Source organism: Pseudopipra pipra, chromosome 5 (genome assembly GCF_036250125.1).
Source record: "Pseudopipra pipra isolate bDixPip1 chromosome 5, bDixPip1.hap1, whole genome shotgun sequence".
NCBI classification, from domain to species: Eukaryota; Metazoa; Chordata; class Aves; order Passeriformes; family Pipridae; genus Pseudopipra; species Pseudopipra pipra.
Genome location: NC_087553.1, coordinates 55,323,080 through 55,349,927, shown reverse-complemented (window position 1 = coordinate 55,349,927; position 26,848 = coordinate 55,323,080). Strand labels below are relative to the sequence as shown.

General features: G+C 39.9%; 1 protein-coding gene across 9 annotated transcripts in view; it reads right to left on the bottom strand.

Moving 5' to 3' along the window:
- Positions 1-26,848, bottom strand: part of PLXNB2 (plexin B2) — a 257,577-nt gene that overhangs the window by 121,124 nt on the left and 109,605 nt on the right. Inside the window, exon 4 of one of the 9 annotated variants that reach the window (XM_064656177.1) lies at positions 17,542-17,578. The exons of the other annotated variants lie outside the window; for them this stretch is intronic. The gene's annotated coding sequence lies outside the window, so the exon portion shown is untranslated. The remainder of the gene's footprint in view (positions 1-17,541; positions 17,579-26,848) is intronic. 9 annotated transcript variants of the gene reach the window in all.

The following is a 26,848-nucleotide window of genomic DNA, read 5'->3' as shown; positions in this document are numbered from 1 at the left end:
GGTTGGTTTTAGGCAGCACTTTTTTAGAATGTGAGGACACCACCTTTTTTTTTCTGAAGCCTCCTCCCTTATTCTGAGAGCAAATGGGGCCAAGGCCAGCCACCATGACACACTACCTCCATGACACACTGCCTCCATGCAAGGGACCTATTTGTGCAACCTAGTGGTCTCTCACCAGTGCAAGATGCTCACCATGTCACAAGCATCACCTAGTGCAGGTGACAGGAGACAGACCAGCACTACACAGCAGAACAAAGTTTACTCACAGTTTTCCAGGAATTCAACACAATACTGGCATAGTCAAATTTTTAAATTACCCAGAATTCAAAATTAACCAAAGCTCACATGTTTAGTTTTTCCTTCACTTTCCTGCTCCTTCAAAATCCTAAAACAATATTACTGTTTCTCTCTGTTCTCAATTCTAAGATAATCCTCTTTTACTTTGAACCTTTGGCCTCTGTGGACCAGGGAAGAGAAGTCATAGAATTATAAAGGAAAATGAAGAAGACTGCCATCTATGTTTGATCTTAAAAACCTTAAAAACCAGTATAAACAAAGATCAGTTCGACTAGTTTGCATTCACCAGCAGCTTTCAAAGTACTGAAGTTGCTCAATCATTTCAAAATACCAGTAAGTATTTCACTGACAAGAATTAATAGGAATCTTGTGTTATTCTGGTGTTGTGCAGACTTACAGGTAGCTGTATGCTCACTGTAAGATATTCTACAGCTTCTGCTTTGGCTTGAAACAGCCCCAGCAACACCAACCACTCCCCCTTCACAAAACACAGCTGTTAACTACTAACTGAAGAACACAAAAATTCACCAAAATTGTCCTACAACCTTACTGTTCAATCAAGGTAAATGGTGCAACATTCAAGGACACACTGCTTCAGAGCCTCACACCTCAAAAAAGAAAATCAGTATCTGCTACATTACATTCCCCCTTTCATCTTCATGTCATTGAAGGCTTTCCACAGGCAGTTTTATTTCTGACAGCACTGATTTTCGATCGATCTGCTCTGGCCTGGATTTGAAATAGGATACTACATGAAATTGGATCCTGGGAGCCTCAAACATGCCCAGGCTTGCACAGGAGGTTAAACAAAAAGAAAAAAGAAGGTTTTTTTTAAACACAGGCTGCTAGTAAAACTGATTTTAAGGTGTCCCTCCATTTCCCCTGACTGAAAGCAATATATTACCTCTATAAAGTTTTTTATACCAAGTTCTTAAAATTCTTTATTTATACAGTGCCACTGCTGCACACCTCAGCTTAGAAATACGTATCTTAATAGTCAACCAAAGCAATACAAACCACCAAATTAATTAAGACTGTTTTAAAATTGGCTCCACTGCCTTTCCCCATACATCTGCCAAGCTAGGACCCAGTCCTGCAGTCTCTTCATGTCAGTGGGAGTACTTGCACAAGAATTTGAAGGTTTACTCCCTGAATTATGGAATGCAGCCTGCTTTATTGGAAAAAGGAGCAGGCATGACAGTGGGAGTGTGAAAAAGGAGAGGAAAAAAAATGTTAACTGTAAGAAGGTAAAAAGGAATAAAGATCATTAAATGGGGAATGCAGCATGAATGAGAGAGAATAAGTGACATAAGGAGATAGCAGCAAAAGATGGTGCAGAAAACAAGGAGAAAGGCATAAAAGGATTGAGAGCTTATCCTGAGAGCTGTAGGGCTTTAAATGCATTTGCATGACATTGAACAAAGGAGGAAGTGAAAAGATGAGAGCTTTATTTTTGATTTTATTTAAAAAGTAAAAATCACCCAAAGTTCACTTCCCACTCCTTTGTCATCCTGCACTGGGATGTCCAGTCCTCTGAAGCAAGGTATGAGAGGCTGTGAGAACTACTAGCATGGTGAGCCAGGCAAGCCTCACCCAGGCCCAAGTGGAAAGATCAGTGAAGTTTCGTGTGTGTCCTTTGATTGTGACTGATTTTTCCCAGGATGGCCCATTGCGCCGCAAATTTTATTCTTTTGTTTGTTTCTAAAAGTGCAAAAATGAACCACTACAAAGCCTAGTTTGAAGCTTGAGTGAAATTTCTTCTTCCCCACTGAGAAATGTATAAAAATCAGAAACCTCTCATTAGTAAAACAGTGGCCTGATTATGCCTCTCGCTGGCCAGATCAGAAAGCATCACATCAATCCAGTGTTATAATACCAGGAATCTCTCATTTGCCCATCAAATCCAATGAACAAGACAACTCTCTGCCTTATTATAAGCAATATAAGAACACTTCTCTCCTTCAAATCAGGCAGAAGGGCTCTTCTCATCTTCAGTGCCTCTCAGAGAATCAGCCTGATTCCCTCCACACTCTCCCTTGCTTTCTCTGTAACCTGTCTTCCCAATTTGGAATTCTTCAGAGCTGGGAAATGGACCCCCTGCCTTGACTCCCATCATCTGCACCTTTTTGTGTTAGCAAGCCAGGCCAGCTGGCTGCCTGCACACCCAAGGAGCCCACACACTCTAATACTGTGCACTTAAAAAAACCCCAAAAAACCCACTACCAACAAAAAACCCCCACAAAACCAACCCTCAAAAAGTGCAACAATATAGCAGGGTTAAGCCTGTCAGGTTAAAACTTGCTCCCTCCCTGTGAGCTTAACCTACCTGGTACTGCTGAGCACAGACAATTCCCTGGAAGTAGCTGCTTTTCTGGCAGGTGAACCCCTGTTCTGCAAAGAATTCAAAGGTATTTCTAGGCTGGGGAAGGGTATAGGCTATTGTTTCTACTTCACTAGGAAAGATACATATGTTGAGGCTTTCTTAAAAAAGAAACCATTCCAAACGGCGATAGGAGCTGGGTTTGGGCTGATATTGCCCTATCTTGCAGAGCAAGTCACAGCGGGTTCTGTAATCACAGGCTCTGTAAACACTGATTCCCCCCCAGCCCCCTCCACGGGACCATAACTTGCCCCACACTTCTGAGCAGAGGACGTCTGTCTGCAGGCATTGACAGGGAATGGCTGGGCAAAAAACCAGATGACCCCATGGTCCAGCCAACTTCAGTTCTTCCCTGAGCAGCAACCTGCCTTTTTATTTTGGTTGTTTGGTTTTGTTTTTTTTTATCATTATTATTTTTTAAATAAAACTGCTTTCTTTCATGCTTACATGGGCCATGAGCTACGGGAAAAAGTGCTTGTTGTTCAGTTCAAGCACTTTTTTTTCCGCCAGCAGAGGAAACCACGTTTGGATCCACACGAAGGGAAAGGCAATATTTATAAAGGAAGTTCCCACACTTCCTCTTCAAACAAATCACTTCTGGCTGGTTTTGCAATTACAGCTCTACCGTTAAGAGGGGGTGGGGGAATAAAAAGGCATCAGGCACATTACTTCCTTTTAAAGTCACTTGCCTCTGAAAAGCCAGCTTCCAGAGAGGAAGGAGTTAAGCACTCAGGACAAACTGTCAAGTTTTCAGTAACTAATTTACTCTTCCTGTAGGCCTGGAGGAAATCCATAGCCACCACAAATATTCCTTGCTCACTTCAATACTACTCGTTGTGGAATGGATTTTAATGGCCAAGCAAAGTGATCCAAACCACAGCTGTAATTAATGCCACTGAAACTGGCTCCACGTAAGGCTGGGAAGCGCCCCATGCCCTATCTTGGGGCAGTTGCTGTGGTGCAGGCTGGCAGGGCAGTGGTGACATCAGGATGCCTCGGCCTCATACTTGTCCTTGTCTTCATCCTCAACATGGCACGTTGTGTTGCTACTGACAGGATGGACCCCACTTGCTGGGAGGGCAGCAGGGATTATAAGGAACAGAGATGTGCAGCAGGAGACAGACAGAGAAACAGGAGCTCGCTGCAGCCAGGGCTGGCAGCTGCCTGTGCTGCCAGCAAACTGAGCACACCAATGCAGGACCTCTGCGGGAGGATGCTGCACCCATCTGGAAGCGTTTGCTCTCACCCAGTTTCCATCCCATGCTCTGCTCCTTAGGGTTATAAAGCTCTGCCACCACAAGCCCACTTGTTCGTAGTGCTACAGTGTTAAAAGCCTCTCTCATCCATGGGAGAACTGTATTTGGCAAACAATATTTCTGTCCACACAGACAGTGGTTAAAGTCTGCAACACTAGCATAGGAAGTAGAGATTTTTCTGAAAAATCACAGTAAATCAGCTTCCTATCTGAACTGACATACCTTAATTTCTTCTGGAGTGACTCAAACAACTAGTCTGCCTGAAAGGTTGGTAGTGCCCTGGTATTGAAATCTCTATTAGATCCACACCCAGCAAAGGAAGAATAAAGTTTCCCGAAACTCTTATCCAAAGCGTGGGAGGATGGAAAATAAGATCAGCATACCTTGCTGAAAATAGTTCTTGAGATAAAAGATGTGATTGCTTTGGCACTAACGTCTTCCTCCTCCTTCACTCCCCTGCTCAGCCACATTAAGGTGTGAATGCCTTAGGAAACTCTCTGTCCCTACTCCACACTTTTTTTTCATGTTTTATCTTAGATTTGAACGCAATTGAATTTGGACTTGATTAGCCTTTCATCAAAAAAAAATTCCACACCTTCAAGTTACTAATTTCATTTGATAACAGCTGCAGAAAACTAGCTCCATATTTCTGAAGTTAAATCGCTGCCAAATTCGGTTTTCCAGTGCCAGCTGCTCAGAATAAGGTTAAGAATTTACCAAAACAATTATATTTAAATTATTAATTAAAACTACTTGGAATATTATGATTAAAATCAATTAGTTTATGCAAAGGTATCTATAAACCTGAAACACTGAAAGAGATACTTTAGCTGATGAATAATTAATACAGTTTTTCATTTGTTTCACCTCGTGTGCCAAGTAGCACTAAAGTGGATTAATGCAACTAGGTTGCAGAGGTAAAAAAGAGCATTGCATGTTTATAGTCACTAAACTCTTTAAGTGGAAAGCCTGCAGGACAAAAAAATACCCCTGCAATATCAGGTTCAGAACAAACTAAAATACAGTTTTGACTGTCTGGATGAAAAAACAGAGAAAAGAAAAGCTGGCTCTTCAGCTTGTTTGCTGTAGGTAAGCAGCAAGATCTGTCATCAGCTGTGTGAAGTTAGGTGCTTTTTTGAAACCTCTGTCTGCAGACCTGCTAGTAAGATTCAGTAAGAAAGCGGTTGGCCTGACTGCCCTCCTGTTTCTGGAAGCAAAACACCATGGCTTAGCCAATTACCTCTATGTTTTTACCATGAAGGCATAAGATTTTATGTCCACACACACACTGTTTCCTCTCAGGCATCAAACGAAGCATTTTTCTAGTCTGACATGCTCCAAGGCTCTTGGCAAAGCACAACTCTTCTTTAAAAACCAGTGGGTTTTGGTAAACAGTGTGCAGATTTCCTGGGGATTACCAGAACTACATACCTCTTGTTAAAAGGTACTCCAGTGACATGAGATGATGTCAACGGAAGAACAGCATAAATCATTAATTGCTGCAAAACTAAAAAGTTAGCATGTGCTATTTAATAACATTCCTTAACTCAATTATTTGGGATGGAGTGGGTAGGAATCAGCAAACAATCGCTGTCATGACACTGGTCTGACACTACTCTGCTTTCATCCTACTTAATGATTTCTCTCCAGTGAAACCTTTACACCACTTCAAGGAAAAAGCTGCATTTGTACATATTTGTTTTTATTTTCAAAATTACTCAGAGTATCTCTCCAAAGAAATGTCAGAGATTAAAAAAGTATCTGTGGTGGGAGAACATTCCCTGCCTTTTAAATGTTGAATTATAGCAGAGGACTAAGAAATTACCTAGGTGTTTGATCAAAGAGCTTCTCATGTTATCAGCTCCTTGGTGTGAGGCAACAATGGGGATATTTTCACATTGTGTAAACACTAACTTTGCAACACATTTCTGCTCCAAATAGGAGGTTCACCTGCCTCTCTCAAAACAAAACATACCTTTTCCTTCCTCATTACATTAGGCTTGTTGCCCTTTTTTTGTGCTTTTCCCCATAGCCTTCTCTATATCCCATCAGCAGAAAATGAGAGTGCAGACAGTAACATTAGACTTGAACTTTCCACCTCCTGACATTACTGGACTCAAAAAACTAGACAAACAAGCTGTCCCATTTCTAGATATTGTCTGTGCACTGATTTCAGAATATCTAAAACTTTTCTGGTCACGAATGAGAAATTATGTGGCTTCCTCCATGATAAACGATACAACTTCCTCCAAACAAAGCTCACCCAACTGTGTCACACAAAGCCTGCCTTGCCTTGCCTGGGACTGTCTCATACATGGAAAAAATACCATAAGACTCATTTTCATCTACCTCTTGGGGCACAGAAAGTGAAAGATTTTCCATTCTGGGAAAGACCTTGCAGCACCTCTCCTTGCTGAGTCAAAACTTTTGCACTCTTCCCAATTCTATGCCTGCAATCGATATGCACTGCCACCAACCTGTTAGCACATACTTTTCATTCTTTCAAACAGATAGAAATTTGGGGATGAATTACACTTTGTTCCACAGTCAGCCCAATCCCAGGCACAGTATTATCACCACAGACAAAAGAGATCTGTTTCACATGCCTATAAAGGTTTTTTTCTACCTTTGCACTGGTAAAGTACTCAATGGGCAAGACTGAGTCTTAAATATTCTCCATAAAAGGCAGACTTTTTAAAAAGCAGCACTAGCTCACTGTATTTCAAGGGATAAACGATTTTTTGGCTGAGAAATTCCCTCTATTCTGCTGTGTTGGGGCCCCTGTGTCTGCAGAGCTGCATGGAGGATGCGTGAACTGAAAGTGATGACAGAAGGGCAATGCAGTGGTCTTACTGGCATGAAACCTATTACTTTAGTACCCTATGCCAAAAAACCTCTTGACATATTATGGTCTGGAACATGCCTGTGTTATGCCTATGGCCATAAACTGGACAGTTTCGATTTCTGGGTGTAGGCAGTAGCCAAGTAACTAGAAACAAGTAATTTTGCCTCCACTTACAGTGTTATAGTACAATGGGATCCTAGGTGGGTGTGACGGCTTTCCCCCTCTGTAAAGAAGTTGCAGTTTTTCCTCAATAGTTTTCTGTAGAAATAGCATGCTAAGACACCACTCGCAGTACAGCCTTGCACTGTAGGGCACACAGCACTCCATGGCAAAGCCCTTTCTAATTGGCACGCCTATCTGCCCATCTCACTTCTGAACTCCCAGAATAAAAGAAAGTATTAATCCACATCTTCAAGAATTCAATAGTCATTTAAGCAGAAGGTCAGGTACCTAATGGGCTGTCAAGTTCAGACTGTCTAGCCCTCTGTCTTCCTGGCTCCCCAAGTTCCCAGGCCTTGACTGACAGTCCTCTGCAGCTGGGTACTTTGTTTTCCTGCCAAAGCACTATGAAGGCTAGAGCACAGGCGACTGCTTTGCAAATTTAAGTTGGGATGACATATTCTGGCTTCACTGAAGGAGAGAGGGGAAAAAAGCAGCCATGAAAAGGTATATAGCAAGTCCTGAGAAACATACTAAGGATACTTTCATAGAACATAAATACACTTTCAGATGTCTGCATCATGCTTTTTGATCAAACCTTACTCTGACAGATATAGTTTTAGGATACCTCATAGCAAGGATTACTGTGTGGAAACACTATGTGGCACAGAATAGTATTGAATATTTTATATATATATACATATAATATACTAATAAGTTTAGTAGTACTAAAGGTAGAGTACATGACTGTACACATTTCCCAAGTCTTTTTCAGTGTCACAGGTTATGGAGTGAGTTTGAAGACTACAGCCTGGAATGCAGACACATTGCTGCAGCTCCCAGAAATTTCCAGGAGGTGCACAGAGGAGGGAGCCCCTTCCAGATTTGTTGGAACACAGTCTGCTGCATATACTTCTTTTGAGCAGCCTCATAAAACCAAAACATTTTTTTCAAAGCAGATCACAGGTCACGTAAGCCTCCCAAGGGATATATTGGTTACAGATGTTTTCATGTAATAAAATATTCCACTCAACTGCAGTATTTCTAACTGATAATGCTAAAAGTAAATTACCCATGTCTAATGGTTATGTCCCCAATGTACTCCTTACCATGGTAAACACTGGCTCATTTGTTACCATTTAGTCAACATAATTTTTTTTAGATATATATATATATGAGCATGCCACAAAGATAATATATTTCAAGTTTGCAAGAATACTTGAACTTTCAATAATATATACTTAAAATTCATTTTTTGCATATTTCTGGAATAAATTATACCTCTAAGTTTCAGCATAATCATATCAATTTGCATTTAAAATTTATCTCATTCTTTAAACATGACTGATTTTAATAATTTTCCAAGTTTTAACTCTTGAACTTGGAATTATTAAAAAAAAAAGTCACTCGATTGTCTGAATGGTAGGAGGCTAATAATGAAACATTCAATTTGATGTCCTCCTGGCAGAGTTGTTAGGAAAGGAAAGGTCATTCTGATGGTATCTCTAAAATGATCGTGTAGTTCAAAATAAAGAAAAAAACTTTAAATAAAGGAAAGGGGAAAAGGAGATTATTCTCTCCTTTCAAAATATGCTTACAATATAGCACTAACAAGGACGGCTATGAAAAAGGAAGAAAAAAATTTTTGAAAAGGAAACTTAAGTAATCTTTGACCATAACAAAGAGCCTCCCTCAAACTAGGGAAGCTGGTGCTATTGTAGGGGTCTACATCTCTATGAAAACTAACACTTCAGCATTTTTATTTAGAAGATTAGCTCATTAGGCTTGAGATTCCTCATTACTCTCCATATTGGACCATCAGGATACTTCTGCTTGGATTTCAAATACTGGCATTAAGGACAATGAAACAAAGTGGCTCCTGATGTGGTATAACTGTTTCTGTTGCCACTTCACGGACAAACTCAACACGGTCTAATTACGTTTTTGTAAGACTGGAAACAGCTGGGACAGTGTTCTCTGTGGCAGGAGACATAAACTACTCTAGCACTACTGATGTTATATCGAAAGTCTATTTTTAAGAAAATATGAAAGTTAGTAAAACTTGGAAGTAGGCTCTGTTTAGACTAGATTAAAGATAAAGCATTCTTCTTCATACTCTACAATGCCATGATCCAGGTATTCACTGTTTTAATGCTAAAGTTCAATGTTTGGTAAAACATCTTATCCTTTCTGAGGTAACTGTAATCTCCAACCTTGATAAGCAATTTTTGCAGTTATCCAATTCAAATCTATGCTTGTGCTTGGTAAAGACAACATCACTTTGCATTGCTGCAGTGTCAGAAGTGTGCTTCAACCACCTGCTCTGGGGGGGGAAATATGGGAATATTTCCTTCTATTGTCCCATCCCAACTGAAAGGATAATTTAATCTGCAGCAAATCATTTGAGGAAAAATGTAATTCAGACTGATGGAGATGCTCTCTAAACAAAACAAGGCTGAACCTGACCTGAATACAGTGTTTGGAAGAGGTGGACTTCACTTTGGCTTCAAGCAACATGCCAGGAAAGCTTTACCCAGCAAACATTTTTACCATAGTTCTACTAGTCTGCCTATTATTCTACTTCTTATCATCATATTTGATTAGCTGTGTATTTATTCTAAGGCTGATGCAGTAATTACGATTGCCACCATGTACAGGAGGCAATAATAGTTCTCTGATGGCTCTGGCATTTGGGAGGGAAGTTACGCAGCACATGAAATGTGAAGCAACAGCCCTGTTCTCATGGCTCAAGATAACATCCAGCATAGGAACAAAGCACTGCTTTGTGACAAGTCATTTGCTTTCTGAAAAATGTACAATCCAGTTTTTCTAAGCAGACACTCTCACACAGAAAACACAAGCGCAATCTCCTGATATTTGATTTTTTTAACTGATTTAGCAGTTTTTAGGGTGGTATGATTAAGCAGCAGTAAGGACAGTGGTTGCTGTGCAGCAGTAACTTGAAAACACATGACAAGTCTTGCAAACTCAAATGTTCCTTTCCTCTTCCCTTAAACAGAATCTAGCATGGTAATCTGGCATAATGGGAAAAAGACTAGCTTTCTGGAATCGAAATCACCTGGATTCAGAAGAGGACCTGATCTGCCAGCACTGCCCAAGGGAGTTGTGTTCCTGCCGAGCAGCAGGAGGCTGCCCATCAAGCACTGGCTACCACAGTATGTTCCATGTCTTTCCCTTTTCCCTCGTTATTTTTGCTGGATGCCACAAAAACCCCCCTCATCCAGCTGACATTATTCCCTGGGCAGCAAATCCCTATTTATTTTAGCCCAAGCCTAATGTGAGTAGCAGCAAAGAGCACAAATAGAACAACCTTGAAGCTCATCTATGGGAGTGGGTGTAAGGAAAGCAAAACTCTTGAGAGATTCTGTAACTCCTGACTCACATATGAACATACAGATTGCAGGTTGAAAAATTATTATTTTGAATTCATTTTTTGGCATGTTTTGTGATATCTTTATCTTGCCCTGATTGCTTAAGGATAGCATCCAGAAGGCACAGCTTACTGAGATGTCCAATAGTGTCATTTGTCTGTGGCTCATCTGCCTCCCTCCCCTGTCCCTTTTATCTATGAAGTCGATATTATATCCAAAATCCCACACTGGCTTCCCTGAATGTTTTAGTTTTCAAATAAATGCCTAACTAACTCACTCTTTATTATAAACCATTGCATGCCACAAAATGCTCCAATTAAAAATGGAATGTCTATTAATTTAAGCCCAAAGGTTCTGCAAAGGCAACTTTCATGAATACTAAAAATAGAAATGCATTCATAATTTTTTCTTCATTTTAATTAGGGGATTTTTTTGCTTAAATTTAAATATCCCTCTGCAGTATCTTCAACTGCATTGCAGTAGTAGAACCCCACATAGAACACAAGAACCGCAAGATGAAAGATGACTTGCCTTTTTCATTCTTCCTCTCAAAGAGGAGTATAAAACAGAGTCATGCATCTCACAAAATAGAAATGTTGCAATTAAATAGGAGAGACTTCAGAAAATGGGACTCCCAGAACCAAATAATTTGGTTGATTTGTGTATAGATAGATCTTGGTCCTTCTCTAATCTATAATCTTAAGTGATGTGGAAGAAAAGAGTACTATGGCAGTCAAGGTGAAGGTGATATAACTAATGGTATAGCAGCCAGACTAAGGGCTAGTCAGTTCAAAATGAGCTGAAAAATATGCTCTGTGTAGCTCTTTGAATGATGTTACTTATCGTAGTCACAGAATGCAAGGTCATGCTTCTTCAAATACAGGTTAAACTTGTAAGGTGGTGAACTAATCTAGAAAGCAGTGACTTGAAGAATGACTTCAGGGCCACAGTGAGCCACAACTAAAACTCTGGCAGGGATGCAGTGGCTAAGAAAATGAATAAGATCTTTCAATACATGAACCAGGGGAAGTCACAAAGCAGAAAACATCATTATAGCATTTCAGAGGAGCATTACCAGGAACAGATGAATCTGAGGTTATCCAGGTTAACGGGGTAGTAAGCAAAACAATGCTAAGTGATAGTCATGGACCTGCTGCCTGCTTTGCCTATGTCATACCCGAACGTCCTCTTGTTACTTTTGGCAGAATTGTCAGTGGGAGGAAATGAGGAACCAGCTCCTTCCAGTCTTGGCCATGCTCTCTCTCCTTTCCCTCTTCCACAGCTGGGTTAACAACCCAGATCTTTGGGGTGAACTCATTCTACCCTCACTCCTGGAGAGGTAAAAAAATTCAGTTTCCCTTACACTGCTGAGATGCCTGTGATTGAAATTATTACAAGCATACATGGCCGTGTCTGGCATCCACACTGCACAAAACATGACGACAAATTGGAAAGGATTCAGGGTGGAGCTGAAAGAAGGATTCAGAGTCAGGAAACGATGTCCTAAAGCAAGAACCAGAAGTAATTCAGTCTATTTATTTTCACAAAGAGAAAGTTCATAATGGCTTGATCACAGTCCATAAATACTTACATTAGTGAGAGATGTTTAATAAAGGTGTAACAGGACAGAGAGTCAAAAAACAGAACTCTGAGGAAAAAATCAGGCTAAAAATGAGGGGGAAGTGTTAGAAATGAATGCAATTAAGTCACTGAAGCCTTTCAAATTTGCATGCAGTAAATTTGCCATCACCTAAAGTCTTTAAAAGAAAAAAAAAGAGAGAGTAGATGTTTTTTTAAATTGGTATTATCTAGCTCAGGCAGAACTTTCAGGCTAAGTGGTGAATTTGTATAAATATATAATACTATAGCTGACCAAACTAGATGAACACTATGTTATAAGACCTATGATCACATATTAATTTCTTGAATGGACCTAAAAAATCTATTTTTTCCTTTTTCTGATTTAAATGGATACACCAGCTTTGCTGAACCCAATCTGAACTTCTAACTTGAGCATTCTGCTCATACGTGGCCAGTTTCCTTCTCTTCAGACACTGTGAAGAAGCAACTCAAATACTGAGACTGTGCACAATTGAATGCAGTAAATTTGCATATAAGATGTATCTGTAAGTTTTCAAGCAGCTCCCCTAATCCTGGAGTCTGAAAGCACTGGCATGCTTTCCAGGGCATTTACAAACAACCTTGGATTGTTCCAGCATGTAGGATTAGATGGAGGGCAGGGGCTTACCTAGAGCTCCTTGTCCTGAGCCAACCCAGTTATGCTAAGCAGGACAGTATGGGAGGTATCTTACTATTTAAACACTTTTTGGCCTCGAGGTAAATAGTTTCACCAGGACTGGGGCAAAGCAAGACAGCCTGGATATGTCCAGGTTCAAGCTAGTTAAATTCTGTATCTTTGAAATCCACTGTAAAATTACTACAGACTTTAGTTTAATAAAGGTATTAACATCCCAGGAGTGATATTATGTGATGACAGCATTTCCTAGCAATCTGTAAGCTTTAGGAATGATGCCATTGTGTGTATAGGAGAGAGACTCAAAAAAGGTACTTCCCCCATTCTGGTTCAGCTCCTCTGATCAATCGTTTGCAAATCCATAGTCCTTTATTCTCTCTACCACCATAAGAGGTATTTATTCCTGTTTTTATGATCTCAGGATGGAAAAATATTAATCAGAACCAGCAGCAACAATTTCTATTTCTTCTAAATCTGTATGGCATTAAGTATAATTACATAAATAACTGGAATGGCAGAAACAGACAATTACTGGCTTTGTATGGGTATTGGAAAAGATTATACTGTTTTTATCACGTCTCTCAAATAATGGGTATCTTCCGAGTTTACTGTCAAGGAGACTGCTTGCTGCTTTAATGCTGATATGAAAATAATCTTGTAAAAACAGTGAGAGGGTCTTTCCACATACTTTCCACCAGGAAAGATTACTTAAATAAACCATTTAACCTGCTATTGACCTAAAACCTAGTTATATAAACGTTTTAAAAATTACTTATCCATCCTGAGTAGATAAAAGTAATCTAGTGAAGTCAAGGAAAACATATCAAGTCCCTTAATGACAGCTGCATTCTCTGCAGCCTCTATTAGCATATGATTTTTCTGCTGGCAAAGCAGATTCAAATGAACTGTAAGAACACAGGTATTCCTCTTTGAAAAGACTGTAAAAAGACAGACATACATAAAGGAAGAGTGAAAACCTGCAAAGAGCTCTTGCAAGAGGATCCTCAACCATTTTTTTTTCCCAGTTTTCCACTATAGTTATTGCTATATCTTTTTTTTTAAAACCAGTAGTCAAAATTATAGAGGCCATATGGAAGTTGAATACACAAATTGTTGTGCTATATTGTGTCTACCAATACCTGAGCTAACATCATCTCAAAGTCAATAAAAACAAGCACATATAGCACTTGCTCCAGATTGTTAAACAAATGCTCAAAACCAACTGATACAAATTACACCCAACTCATTGTGTATGCACTGGAGATACAAAGCATTACAGGCATCCCACTGCAACATGGGCATGTTTATCAAACCTAACAAAGGCTATCCAAGGAAGGCTGACAGTGGCTTCATCTACTGAAAAGTCCCCAGTTTTTAATATGCTGGGTTTGTTGGCATTGCGATCGACCGCTCCACTCAGTGGTGTGTAATGAGAAGAGCCTCCCAGGCGTCTTGACTCTCCTCCCCTGCAATCAAGGCGGTGATGCCAGATGCAAGTTTGGAAGACTTCAGCATTTTGTCTGACAGCATAAATGTTATGCTTTTTCATGAACAGCAGTCATCTGGTCTGCTGCATGCTTTCACCACCTGCTTATATCAGGCATGTAGGATGGGATGCCTATGTTTCAGTGACCGAGCTGGCATTCATCTAAAGCTTTAGCTGCTACAGTATCATCCAAATCTTTAGGGTTTTTTTGCCAAACAGATCATACTTGCAGCATTCCCCTTCCTCACTTTAAGGAAACAGTACCTTTTCTACAGACTCAAATAGCAGCCATGTCATCCACATCAGCACGCTAGAAATGTTTAAGAGGCCATTAACATTGTCCATGCAACTTCACAAGGCTGCAGCAGTCCCAGGAGCTGTTTTCTGGCCATATACCTGCCCACATGCTGCAGCAGTAAAGGTTGAGGCTTGATACCATTTTTTCCATACATGTAGATCTTTATCCCTTCTACTTCCTTTGGGACAGTTTTATAAAAAAAAAAAATTAAAAAAATCATTACTAATTTCATAGTCTCATAGCCACATATATTTCTGCTTCCTGATGTGTTAAAAGAAAAAACAAACAAGCTCTTGATATTTCTGTCAATAAAGACACACTCAGGATCAAAGAAATAAAAATGCTAATTATGGTGCACTCTGTAACACCTCTCTTTCGAGCCAAGTGCTCTGATTAAGTTAACCATCGTGCTAATTACAATAGTGTTTAGCACAGCTGGGGCCAAAGAAAAGCTGCCTTCTATGAGAGCATGGTTGCTGGCCTCAGAATGAGATCAAGCATATGTATACTGTAATAGAATACCGAATAGCGAATTTTAAATACTCAAAACCATGTACAGTTTCTTTTATCATAAAATAAAACAACAAGTGGACATTTAAAAAATAGATTTATTTTTTTTTTTGGTCATGCAAAAAGTGCTGGAGTCAGAAGCTGTTTGCGCAGGAATTAAGTTACTGCCTCCTTAGGGAACATACAGCAAGATAACACATCTTTGCAATCTAAAGGGGAGCCCACTCTTCTGCATTTTCTCAGTCAATACCACACGGCTGTGAAGTATGCTGGTGATGAGAGAGGAAGACCACTGTACTCTATACTTCCATTCAAAATGGAATGAAGTAGCATGCAATTACTGGAAAAACCACCTGCCACATTTCAGCAGCACATTTGGATGGAGAATGGGGGTGATAGTACCAGTGAAAAATGACATCTGAGTGTAAGTGAAAGTTAATCCTCCCCACTGATGCCATGGAGAGGAGAAAAACGTAATAAATCAATAAATCCCCACAGCTCAGAAAATTGTATCTTCAGTGGATGCTTAAAATCTTTGTTCCACACAACATAATTGGAAGAAAGAGATTTTTAAATTGTTATGTAGTTATAACCATATCTTCCATTCATCACTTCCCTCCTTGAAGAACTCATCAGCATTTACTGGTGGTACTTTCTGGTGCACCTGCTTGAGGGATAAGCACTACTTACCACGAAGGAGCTAAAAGGTAAGAAAATTGCCTTCGATTCAGTATCACTCCTCAAAATGGCTATTTTGTACTTAGTCTCCCTGAGACTTGGAGTAGCAGCAGATGAGCAGACTGTTTTTCAACGTGAATTCAATCATTAACTCTGAATTATATAAGTCATCTAAACACAATGAGGCAACTAATGTTCCTGAGTGGATATGTACTTTCCAAATTCCAGGCATGTTCAAAGTACTCCTGTTTCACTGCACAGATTCAGCAATCACTGATACCATTAGTATGGGCCACATTCCTATTAATTTCTCATGTATTGCTCTGACTCACTTAATTATATACACTCACATATATATTTTAATAAATATAGCACTGTTTTATGCAAATTGATAATCTAAATTCCTTACTGCTTTGATAGGGTGGTAAAGGTTTAAGTGGCTTTAGTCCACTGCCTAGGGAGAGAGGCTAATTACTGCTCTGGTTTGGGAAGCAGAGCTGAGAGGTTTTGCAGAGGGAAAACCCAATAAATTGGCTGAGATGTTAGAGAAGGCCAAAACCTGGGAACAGCACCTCCTGACAGGGTGAAGACTATGGAAGTCCCATTGTCAATATAATTATCAAGAAAGCAAGTATCATGATGCCATGTAGCATTATTAAACCTCTTGGACAGGAATCAGTGCTATTTCAGGGGTCTGTGGATGGGGCTTAGAGCTGTTCACGAGGGATTTCAGCCTATCACACACATCAAAGAAATATAACAATACAGTGAAAAAAGGGCATTTTAGTCCTCTACTTTTTCACTGACATCCTCAGATGCATGACCACATAACAGAGTATAATTCCATCTGCCTCCTGCCTTGCTGGCAGTCACAGATCCTTCTAGATGTGGTTTCTTCACTCCAGCACATTTCTCTGCATCCCCTTGCATGGGTGAGGGAGATAGGTATGGGAGGAAAAACAGGGAGGGAAAAGTGATATCTTATTATCTCCCAGTCCTTCCCTCCCTCAGCTGCTAATTAGCAATGGCCAAGCCTTGTGGAAAGTATTACAGGGTGGAAGCAGAGTAATGTACAAGACTGGTTCTTTGGCTGTTGTAATATTACTTGCTGCTCCACAGTAAGGGTGACAATACTACTTTATATCGTATATATTTTCAAATATATAGGTATATTTAGGTATATATATATATATAAATATATATATTTATATATATTTATATATTTATATATATAAATAAATATTTAGGTAAGCTAACACATTAGTTCTTATTTACAGTTTGGATTTCATAACAAATTAATTTCCACTCTATGCATGCATACAGTTAGGACAGGTGGAAAAAAGATTATGCAGTAGATACTCATGTACCATGGTGATGTGCATACTAAGGAAAAATAGTGCAATAATAGAGGAAGCAGAAGACTAAACTGCATACTATAAAATATTAAGAAAAATAGTTTCCTGGGATGACTTTATGTGGGTGTTTGCATTGCCTGCACCCAAAATGCTCTGAAACGACAGGTCACATCCTGCTGTTACCTTTCCTTTTAATCCATTCCAAAGCACTAAGAATCTGTCAGTAGGAAATGCAAAGCAAAGTAAATAGATTTGCTTAGTTTCTTTTTCCTGAGTTTTACTACAACAGTGTTTTTTGACTGAGAAAAAAAATGTTGCTGTAAAAAAATCAACACTGTTATGTACTATCTAATTGTCTCTTTTCATAATAAATTAATCAGAGGAGCGATTAAAGCGTGATCACCAAAATACCTGGATTTGGTTGAGGTTTAGAATATTAGTTACACAAACTTTAACTCTTGAAATAATAATCAGCTAATGATATGTTCTTCACTTGGGAGTCAAACACTTAAAGCTGATGTCTGACAAATTGAAAGCAATTTCACATTGAAGTAAATTTAACAAATTTCCCAGATGTTGCTATAGGAAGGAGATGAAATGACAGCTACAGCAGATGCATTCAGACACTTACCATAAAGTTCCCAAGAAGGAAACACTTTAAAAGGAAACTGTGAAGAAAGGAGAAATCAGAAGCGGGACGTTTACAATCCCACTGAGAGTCTTCATCAGGGCATCTTGTGGCTCTGTGTTATTTCACAGGGAGTAGTCCACATTTGTGTATGGGAAACACTATGTAAACACTAGAGTGAAATCTGTCTTGTTCAAAGGGCGTTGTGTAGTCAGGAAGAGCTGCCCCTCCCTTCCAGGTAGGGAGAAAGAAGATTAAAAACAAGGCCTATTTTTAATACTCGTTAATTTTCAGTACTTTACTGTGGCAGATCTCAAAGTACATCTAGGATCTGGAAATACCAACCTCTCCCTCTAAAGTAGGTTCTCCAGTACGGAGAAATATATATAATTGACTTGGGCAAACGTCAAAAGCTAGCAGCATTCTTGTGTGAAAACCCTCAGGAATACCTTTCCTTCCCTTCTTACCCAATTACTGCAACTCCACTTGAATAACATCTTCTTTTACCATATTCCAAATTGAGTAAAGAGCCCATAGGTTTAGGAGGATAAGGAAGAAAGGAAGTTTACAGTTTTGGGGGGGATTGTATTACTAGATCCCAGAGAAACCTACACGCTCACCTCTCTCTACTGCCAGTTGTGAAGGGAAGCCCATGCACTGGGTACACAAGCACAGCACTGCCTACAGACCAGCCACAAGTGTTCTTTTCTCACGATATGGATCACGAATTCTCCATATTCTCTGCACTTTTACCTCTCAGTGGTTTCCTCATCCACCCCTTCATCTAGATTCCTGGAGGTGATTGGATTACTCTTACTTCCAAATGATGGCCATGTGAAAGAAAGAAAACTCTCTCCATGTTTGACTCCAGTCTCCAGTATCACACATAGATTGTGGTGTTACACTCTCACTCACTCACAAGGCTTGTTCATATTGGAATAACAAAGCTGTCTGTGCTCACCTGTTTCATTAATGCAGCCATTATATTTCCCTTAGCCACTTTTTTTTTTTTCACATGTTCCACTAAATTATCATCTGATAAATTAGAAAATTACTTTATTGAAAGTAGCGATTATGTCAAGTTTATCTTATTAGGATTACACATTTTTTACAGTTTACTTGGAAATCTGCTTTAAAGCCCAACAGATGTTAACTTTTCATGCTTGACTAACAAGAGCATCCATTCCATTCTCATCTGGTGACCAAGGCAGCATATGAAAAACCCCAAAAAATACTTGAGAAGCACAAGGGGGTCCAATTTTCAGGGGAAAAAACCCACCTCAAAGTCAACAATGGAATGCCATGAAGAAAGAATAAAATCCTAAACCAACAATAATCTTTGAAAGTCATTTAAAAAGCTCAGTATTTTGGCTGGGCTGTTACTGCTGCAACACCGACTTCAGATTCTTGGGACATACATGTTTTGCTCTCCTATCATTTGAAAGACTAAGAATTTTTCTAAATTTGGTAGCTACAAACAGAGCATAATAAAACAGATTCAAAAGATGTATATTTCAAAATGTTTTAGTAGGAAAGTTGAGAAACTGCTCTAGAAATACCTTTCCTGTTTCACACTATCTTTCTTTGGGTATATTCAGTGGTATAAAAGTAAGAGGTAAACCACAGTGCCAGAATATTAGACCATCTCCTCCCTTTAACTGCAAGGTGAAAATAATTCTGACCAATTCCCCCATTTTTAAATATATAGGGCAGTGAGAAAAAACTATTCCAGATGAAGCCTTTACCAACACCTCCAGCTCCACAAATATCAGCAATCCTGGCTGGTATTGTAGGCCCCTTCTGTGAGACCCAACTCCAGGCCGATACTCAATTGTTTCACATTTCTCAAGCACAATGTGAATTACTGAGGTCTGAAACTAACAACATCATGCAGAAGTGGGTCACTTCAGCATTCCTCAAAGGAATGGAGGGAAGAAGCCAAACCCCTCCATTCTACTACCCCTCTTGTTGTAAGATTTCAGGAACATGCCTCAGACCAATGGATCCAAATTTATCCAAACTGAAATAACTGCTTTGGCCCACTTCGTGAAAAATAAAAGCTAACCAAATAACAGTGGGTACACCAGCTCTTTCTCTGCAATTCTCTCAACACATTTTGCAAATGAAAGAAACCATGTTGTTTCCAAATATTTCGTTCCAATCCAGCAGTTCAGTAAAACAAGGCACAAGCCATTTTCTCTAATGTCACCTGAAGCTGAAAAAGAAGTGGTTTTGAATGGGAGGAGCACACATAAACATGCAGAAAAGAAGATAGAAGACAACAAGACCTCTAAACCATTTTACAACACTATGAATTGTTTTATCTTCAAAGTATGGAACACTGGTTATAAGTCTGATTGACCCTTAGTGATAGTTTGAAGTGCCAATACTCGACAAAGTTAAGCCATGTATCAAAACACTCACTTTTGACATTTTAAAGCCCTTAAAAAGAGAAGGAGACCCTACACTTACCCACTCAGGATGATGATTTATTGCACTGTCTCCTCCTCACTGTCATAATTTATAAGAGATGGAAAAAAAGCTCAAAGGAGGATGTCACTGAGCAAAACTGAAATGCACAAGTATGTTTTCTTTTAATAGTAATTTTTTTTTTTTTTTTGGCTTGGGTATGGATGCATTCCCTTTTATATGGAATAAGGGGGTCCTCTGAAAGTTGCTATGAGCATATCACTGTATATTGGATTATAGGGTGACCTTTCCTTGGTAAAAGCAAAAGAAAAATTTTAGTCTCTGGTACCAAGACCTATAAATGCATTTCCGTGCTTTTACTAGGCTATACAAAGTTCATACACATAAAGGAAGGACATTACTCTCAGATAACAGAAAAAAAAAGGAAAGCAAGAACAAAAATTGAAGACTTCACTGAAAACTTTAGTCTGGACAAACAAGTGATTCATTTTTACCTCCAGAAAGGTTAATGTCGCCAGACTAGCATGCATGGTTTCTTACTATGAGGACAAAAGAATACACCACAAAGCCAGTAGCCCACGTATCACAATTGGCAGCTGGCTTGAAAATGCTCGAGTTCAATTGATGATGAAGAATGAATTACCCTTATGTTTGAACAAAAAAACCCCTCAACCTGATCTCACCAGGCCAGAAGCACAACCACAATCCAGGCTCAATGTGTGACAGCACACAGAAAGCGAATTTCAATTTATTCTGTGCATTTGAGCACACAGAAAAGCCTATACGGTTCTCATTAAAATAAAAGATATCTTCAGTCATCTCGAGGAGCACAGAGTGATTAGATTCTTACTCTCATTCAGAAGAAATAATTTACTCTCCTGCTTGTGCTTCCTTCTGGATCTAGGACTTAAATCCCCTATGCTATTTTCATATCTACAAACAAATCACCTGTAGATTAAAGATCTCCCCTTATTCCTTCCACATTTTTTTAATGGAAATTTCTTTGACAAAGTGCAAAATACAAAGCATTCTCTCTGAAAGAAAGAGCACTGCAGATAACATACCACTTTCAGCAAGGACATTCAGACTCAACTTTGCAAAGTTTACTTAGATTAGCTTTACAATGTTCTCAAAAAGGAGCTATAAACCTTGCATGAATGGTGGCTTTAGTGGTGGCAGAGGTTTAACAAGCTCATTCATTCATGACCAGTGCTTTGGGGTGCTCGCTTGGACCTTGAAGGAGCAGGGGTTTCCGCTGCAGCTTTTCTCCCTGCTTTTCAAGGTGTCTGGCATCTTCTCTTTGCATACCAGCCTGACCAGCGAGCTGGGCTTGTCCACCAGACCCTGCTGAAAGCACACTATGAGACAGAAGGAACAGAATATCTGACAAAAATAATGCAAAGGATTATCTTTTTTTTTGATTTCACAAGCTTGCTCTTATGTATCTCTGTGTGAAAAAGTGATTGCAGTGTAAGTACATGCAAGGCAAAGGGGGTGTGAGATGTTTCATCTGGACCTTATGCAGGACCAGTTCAGGCAAACAGTGAAGAACAAAGCACTTGATGGACAAATAAGGAGAATAGGTATCTATTTAATATCAATTAAGAAAAGACACTGAGGAATTACAAGAGAGCTACAATTAAGAAGTTCTGAGGTGACCATTTTATTTTGGTGCTTAGACCCCTACCTATGCAAGCTTTACCTAGCCAGAACATCAGCATGCCCTGCAGAGGCTGCTGCTTGAAACACTTTTCAAAATACTATGCAAATGAGTCAGAAGGGACTGAGAGACAGCAGGATTCTAAGAATACAATGAATTAAACATAACTGAAGTGCACACAACAGAAATCAAGAAACGGTCCATTTGCATCAGCTGTAGGTGTTTACGAAAGAAAATTATGTCAGTGTTCGTCATGTTACAGGAAGCATTCTGGTTTTCATTTGTAATTAAAAGGGAAGTTAATTCCATATACCTACTTTAAAATTATGTAGTTAAAATTTAGGCAAACTATTGTTTAAACTTAATTAAAAGCCAGTGATTTTATTACTCTGCACAGAATCAGAATCTTGGAAAAAAACCCTATGAAATTGAATGAAAATTTTACTTTCTCATTCTACTCCCCTCCAGCAAGCTTAATTGAAATGTTATTACTAGGTTTTTGCTGACATATCTTTTAAAGGCAGGACAAAAATGCTGAAAAAAGTGTGCTTGACAAGAAGGATAATCAGTCTTAGTTAAGTCAGACATTACCAAGAATTGCACTCCTAAATATTAAAGAGAACATTAACTTAGCAATGAATTTCAACAGGAAGTATTTTAGTGTTTTCAGCCCACAACAAAATAATTAAGAACAAAAAATGCAACAATAATATCAATTCTCACTGGAACTGCTTTAACGGGTCCTTTTTTTTATTTGTTTCTCAAACAAACAGATAAATATCTTAACTCTCCAATAGCACTTAAGTGATTTATAAGACTCTGAAGAAAAGAAAAAACCTTAAATAAAAGGAAACACCTACATAGAATTTGTCTCACCACTTAGAACATCAATTTTTCATTAGAAGAGCCAACAGTGGTTCCAGTGGCCACATCGACTCCCATCAACTCCAGAAAATTATTTTGCAAAGTAAGAATGCCCTTGCATGTGACAAAGATGCATTAAGTCTCTCCTCAGGAGTTACATACGAACTGTATATTCCAGTGATACTATAGGAAATCTATAGTCTAAAAGACAGTTCTCCACAGCCAAAGGCATGCCTTGCAGCAAAACAAAAAAAACCAGAATAAAATCAAAGCCAGAAAATAGATCAGCAAGCGTTAACTAGCAAGCAAACTACCTTGAAAGACGTAGGAGAAATACTAAGATACCGTGCTGACCACAGCAACACGGTTATTCCATCCTGAAGGCTGAGCCATGGCCTTCACCTCCATGTGGGTTACTACAAAAGGCAAGTTATATTCCAAAAGGTATTTTTTCTCTCTCTTTTTTTTTTTTTCCACCAGTGAAAGACAAAGCATTGCTTTCTCTTCCCCTAGCAAATAGCTCAGAGCTGGAATGCAGAAAAAATGTCTCAAAGACTCCTCTCTGCTGGAGGGCTTAGCAGAAATCCAGCAGTCTCAATATAAACCAGATGTGTCACAACAAGTCTTGGGTGGAGAAATGTGTTCGCTCAGGGTCTGAGAGCACTTAGGAGGGACTGCTTCCTACAATACAGACATAGTAATATTAAAGAAGGAGGGAGTAGGCTCAGCAAAAATTTGCCAACAGGACTGATGACGAGTTTCTTTAAAGCACCCCCATCATTCATTTTTCAATATTTTTACAGGGCCCTGATGAGATATACACAGCATTTAGCTTGTGTTTATTACATATACTTTCAAAACTAAGAAGGGCCAAGGACCCCAGCGACTTGAAGCTTTTCCACAAGGGCAAGCAGGATAAAGCATGTGATGATTTTGCTAGGAAAATTTGGAGTATTCTCAGGTTGACTATGATCTTCAAGCTACTTTGGCTTCCTCAAGACCAGAACACAAAAGCCAAATTTAATCTGGGTAAGAACATCTCACTATCTGCACATAATTCAGAATTATTCTCTTATGACGTACACATGCAAGGCACTTAAAGAATATATGCCTGCCCCAAGCGATCCAAGAATCTCATCTTGAAGTAATTAGGAGTAGGCAAGTACTTAGGGAAATTAGTCATTAGTTTGCAAATCCAGACTCCATGAGTCTCTTAGTTACAAGACTCACATTGGTTTAGTTCACTCTTTCCCTACCTCCTTTCTCCCCGCTCCCCGCCCCCCCCCCGTCTTTTTGTCTAGCATTATCCAGACATAGGGATAATGCTAGACAGTAGCAGAAATTTGGAAGTCCTTGCATGGATCATCCCACAATTAGTTTCATTAGATGATGTAGAAGGAAGAAAATGTTTGGGAAAAAATATTTCTAAAATGAAAAAGAACCAAAGTAAAGAAAAGCAGAACAGCAGAGACACTCAAAACCAAAAAAAGCTGGAAATCCAGGGTGTAACAGATGTCAGGAAAGAGGGAGGAATAGAACAGGGAGAAAGACACAATTTTTTATCTACCTCTCTGCCCCCAGTTTTGAATTTCAAAATGACATCCAAAGTAGCTCTATTCCAGACAATGTAACAAGAACATGGACCAACCTGTAGCAGGCAATCTCTCTTTCCAAAAACTCTTTGCACACATTTCAGGCCCAAAACATGGAAACCAGGCAATTAGCAAATGAGAACCTCTGTCTGGAGGCAAGCACATTCCAAATCCTGCTGTTATATGATGTAAATACACAACTACAGCAATGCCAATGAAGATGCTAAGTGAAAACCACCACACTGCTGTGTTGCAGGCTCAACTTGACTTTCTTGCCTCACGTGTCTATCGACTCAGCATTACCACATCATCCTACTTCTTTTTTTGCATAAAGGGGAAGCTTATAAATATGCTGGAGGAATGCTGGATGTATCTAGGAGAGATCTGTGGTTTCCCACGAGATCCTGAGCCTGTCTATGAGGTTCCTATGTGTTGTGGTAATGGCAGCCATAGCAAAAGCATGAGCAGTACTCTGCTACTGGCCAGGATCCCTCAGCTGACTCAGTCTGCAGCATATTGTAAAATGTGAGAGAGTCTATGTGGTGTGACAGTTGAAGCTTAAAAAAAGGCAGGTATGGCTGTGCTGGGTAATTGGTGAGCAAGTGGGCAGGAGAGCCTTCGTGCCAGGAAGAGAAACTTAAGTGCTTGTAACATTCCTTATCTATTACTTCACCAAGGAGCTGAGACCAATCCAGTGTGATCCTGGAAATGGGCCAGGAGCAGCTACTTGGATATGGAAGAGGGAGGAAAAATTATAGATCTGGGAACAGCAGCCAGAAGCCCAAACTGGTGACACCACTCTCCCAGCTGTAGTTTTTAGGAATCAGTTGAGCAGCACTGATGTGCCCCACTGGTGCCAGACACAGATGAGTACACAAACTTTGACTCCAAGTCAGACTTCAAGTTAATTTCATCCTTTTTTGTGTTAAGCAAGCTATTTATTTGGAAGGATCATGTGAAGGGAAAACAGAAACAGATACTGAAGTGTTTGGCACTGTCAAGCACATGGGGATATTTCATGCATTTCTTAAAGGGCATACTCATGCCCTGGCATGCATGCCAGGCAGCTCACTGCAAGGCTGATCCTGATACACACTGAAGGATGAGTGAACAAAAGCATGCTCAGAGCACGTGGGCTGAGTGAGCAGGAGAAGCACACCAAATGCTTTTGGAGAGGTCACAGTGTTAGAAGTTGTAAAAGGTCTCCAACAAGCAAGTTGGGCATCACAGCTGGGACATCTACATTCACTTTCCATGTTGGAGACATGATGGTGAAGGGATCAGGTCAAGGGTACTGGCTGCACCCAAGAATCAGAGGGGGGAAAGCCCTTTTCAGGTTACCAGTGCAACCCAAGGTTGCACAAGCAGGGAGTGGGAATACATGAAAGCACCAGGCAAGTCACCTCTCTGCCCCTGTTCCCCTACATATGACACATTTTGAGGAACTCAGAAGTCATTTATGGATGACTTGGCTGTTCAGACAAATATATTGTAAATGCCCTGTCAGCAGCCCAAGATGATTGCCTGTTCTTATTCCTGTCTGTGGGCAGGTGACGATACCATTTGGGAGACCCACTTCTGAGGTCAGCTCTGAGAAAAGTATTCCTAAAGCATCAGTTCAGCCAGGCAAGGGACTCTCTTAGCTGTCAGCTATTCAGGAGGATAACACACTTCCTAACTAAGTACAAGAACATATAAGATCATTATCCTTGGTGATTTCAACGCCAGAGTAGGTAAGAATTTTGAAGCCTGGAAAGGAGTATTAGGCAAGCATGGTGTTGGAAACTGCAACGATAATGGTCGACTTCTGCTAGAATTCTGTGCATAGCAACAGCTCACCGTCACTAATACTATCTTTCAGTAGAAAGATAGTCTGAAGACAACCTGGATGCAACCCCGTTCTAAGCATTGGCACCTCATTGATTATGTCTTGGTGTGACGGAGAAATGTCCGCGATGTCCACCATACTCGCGTGATGCCCAGCGCAGAATGCCAAACAGACCATCGACTTGTGCGCTGTAAACTCAATTTCAATCTCAAATTCAAACCTAAAAGGGGCAGCATCCCAAGGAGAAGACTCCAAGTTAACAATCTCCCATCAGCCACTGTAAGAGACAGATTCCAGGCAAACCTTCAAACTAGGCTAGAAAACCATTCCACAGATTCTGAAGATTCCTCTCCTGAAACAATTTGGCACCATATTAAAAACAGCATCCTGCAATCCTCTGAAGAATCCTTAGGGTTCTCCCTCAAGAAGAACAAGGACTGGTTTGATGAAAACAATCAAGAAATCCAGGAATTGTTGAGGAAGAAGAGAACCGCCCACCAAGCACACCTTGCTCTGCCATCCTGTCATGCAAGAAAAACAGCCTTTCGCCTTACATGCAGCAAGCTCCAACAGAAACTCCGTGACATCCAGAAAACGTGGTGGGTTGATCTAGCTGAAAAAACTCAATTATGCACATTCAGGAGATCACAGAGGATTCTATGAGGCCCTGAAAACACCATACGGGCCTATATACCAAGTCCAAAGCCCTCTACTCAGCGCAGATGGTCAAACGCTTCTAACAGATAAAACTTCCATTCTGAATCAATGGTCTGAACACTTTCAGACTCTCTTCAGTACCAACCGTGTAGTCCAAGACTCAGCAACTCAGTCCATCACACAACACCAGTGAAATATGAATTGGATACTGCCCCCACTTTAGGAGAAACTCTCAAGGCCATACAGCAGGTGAAAATCGGCAAGGCAGCTGGGGTTGAT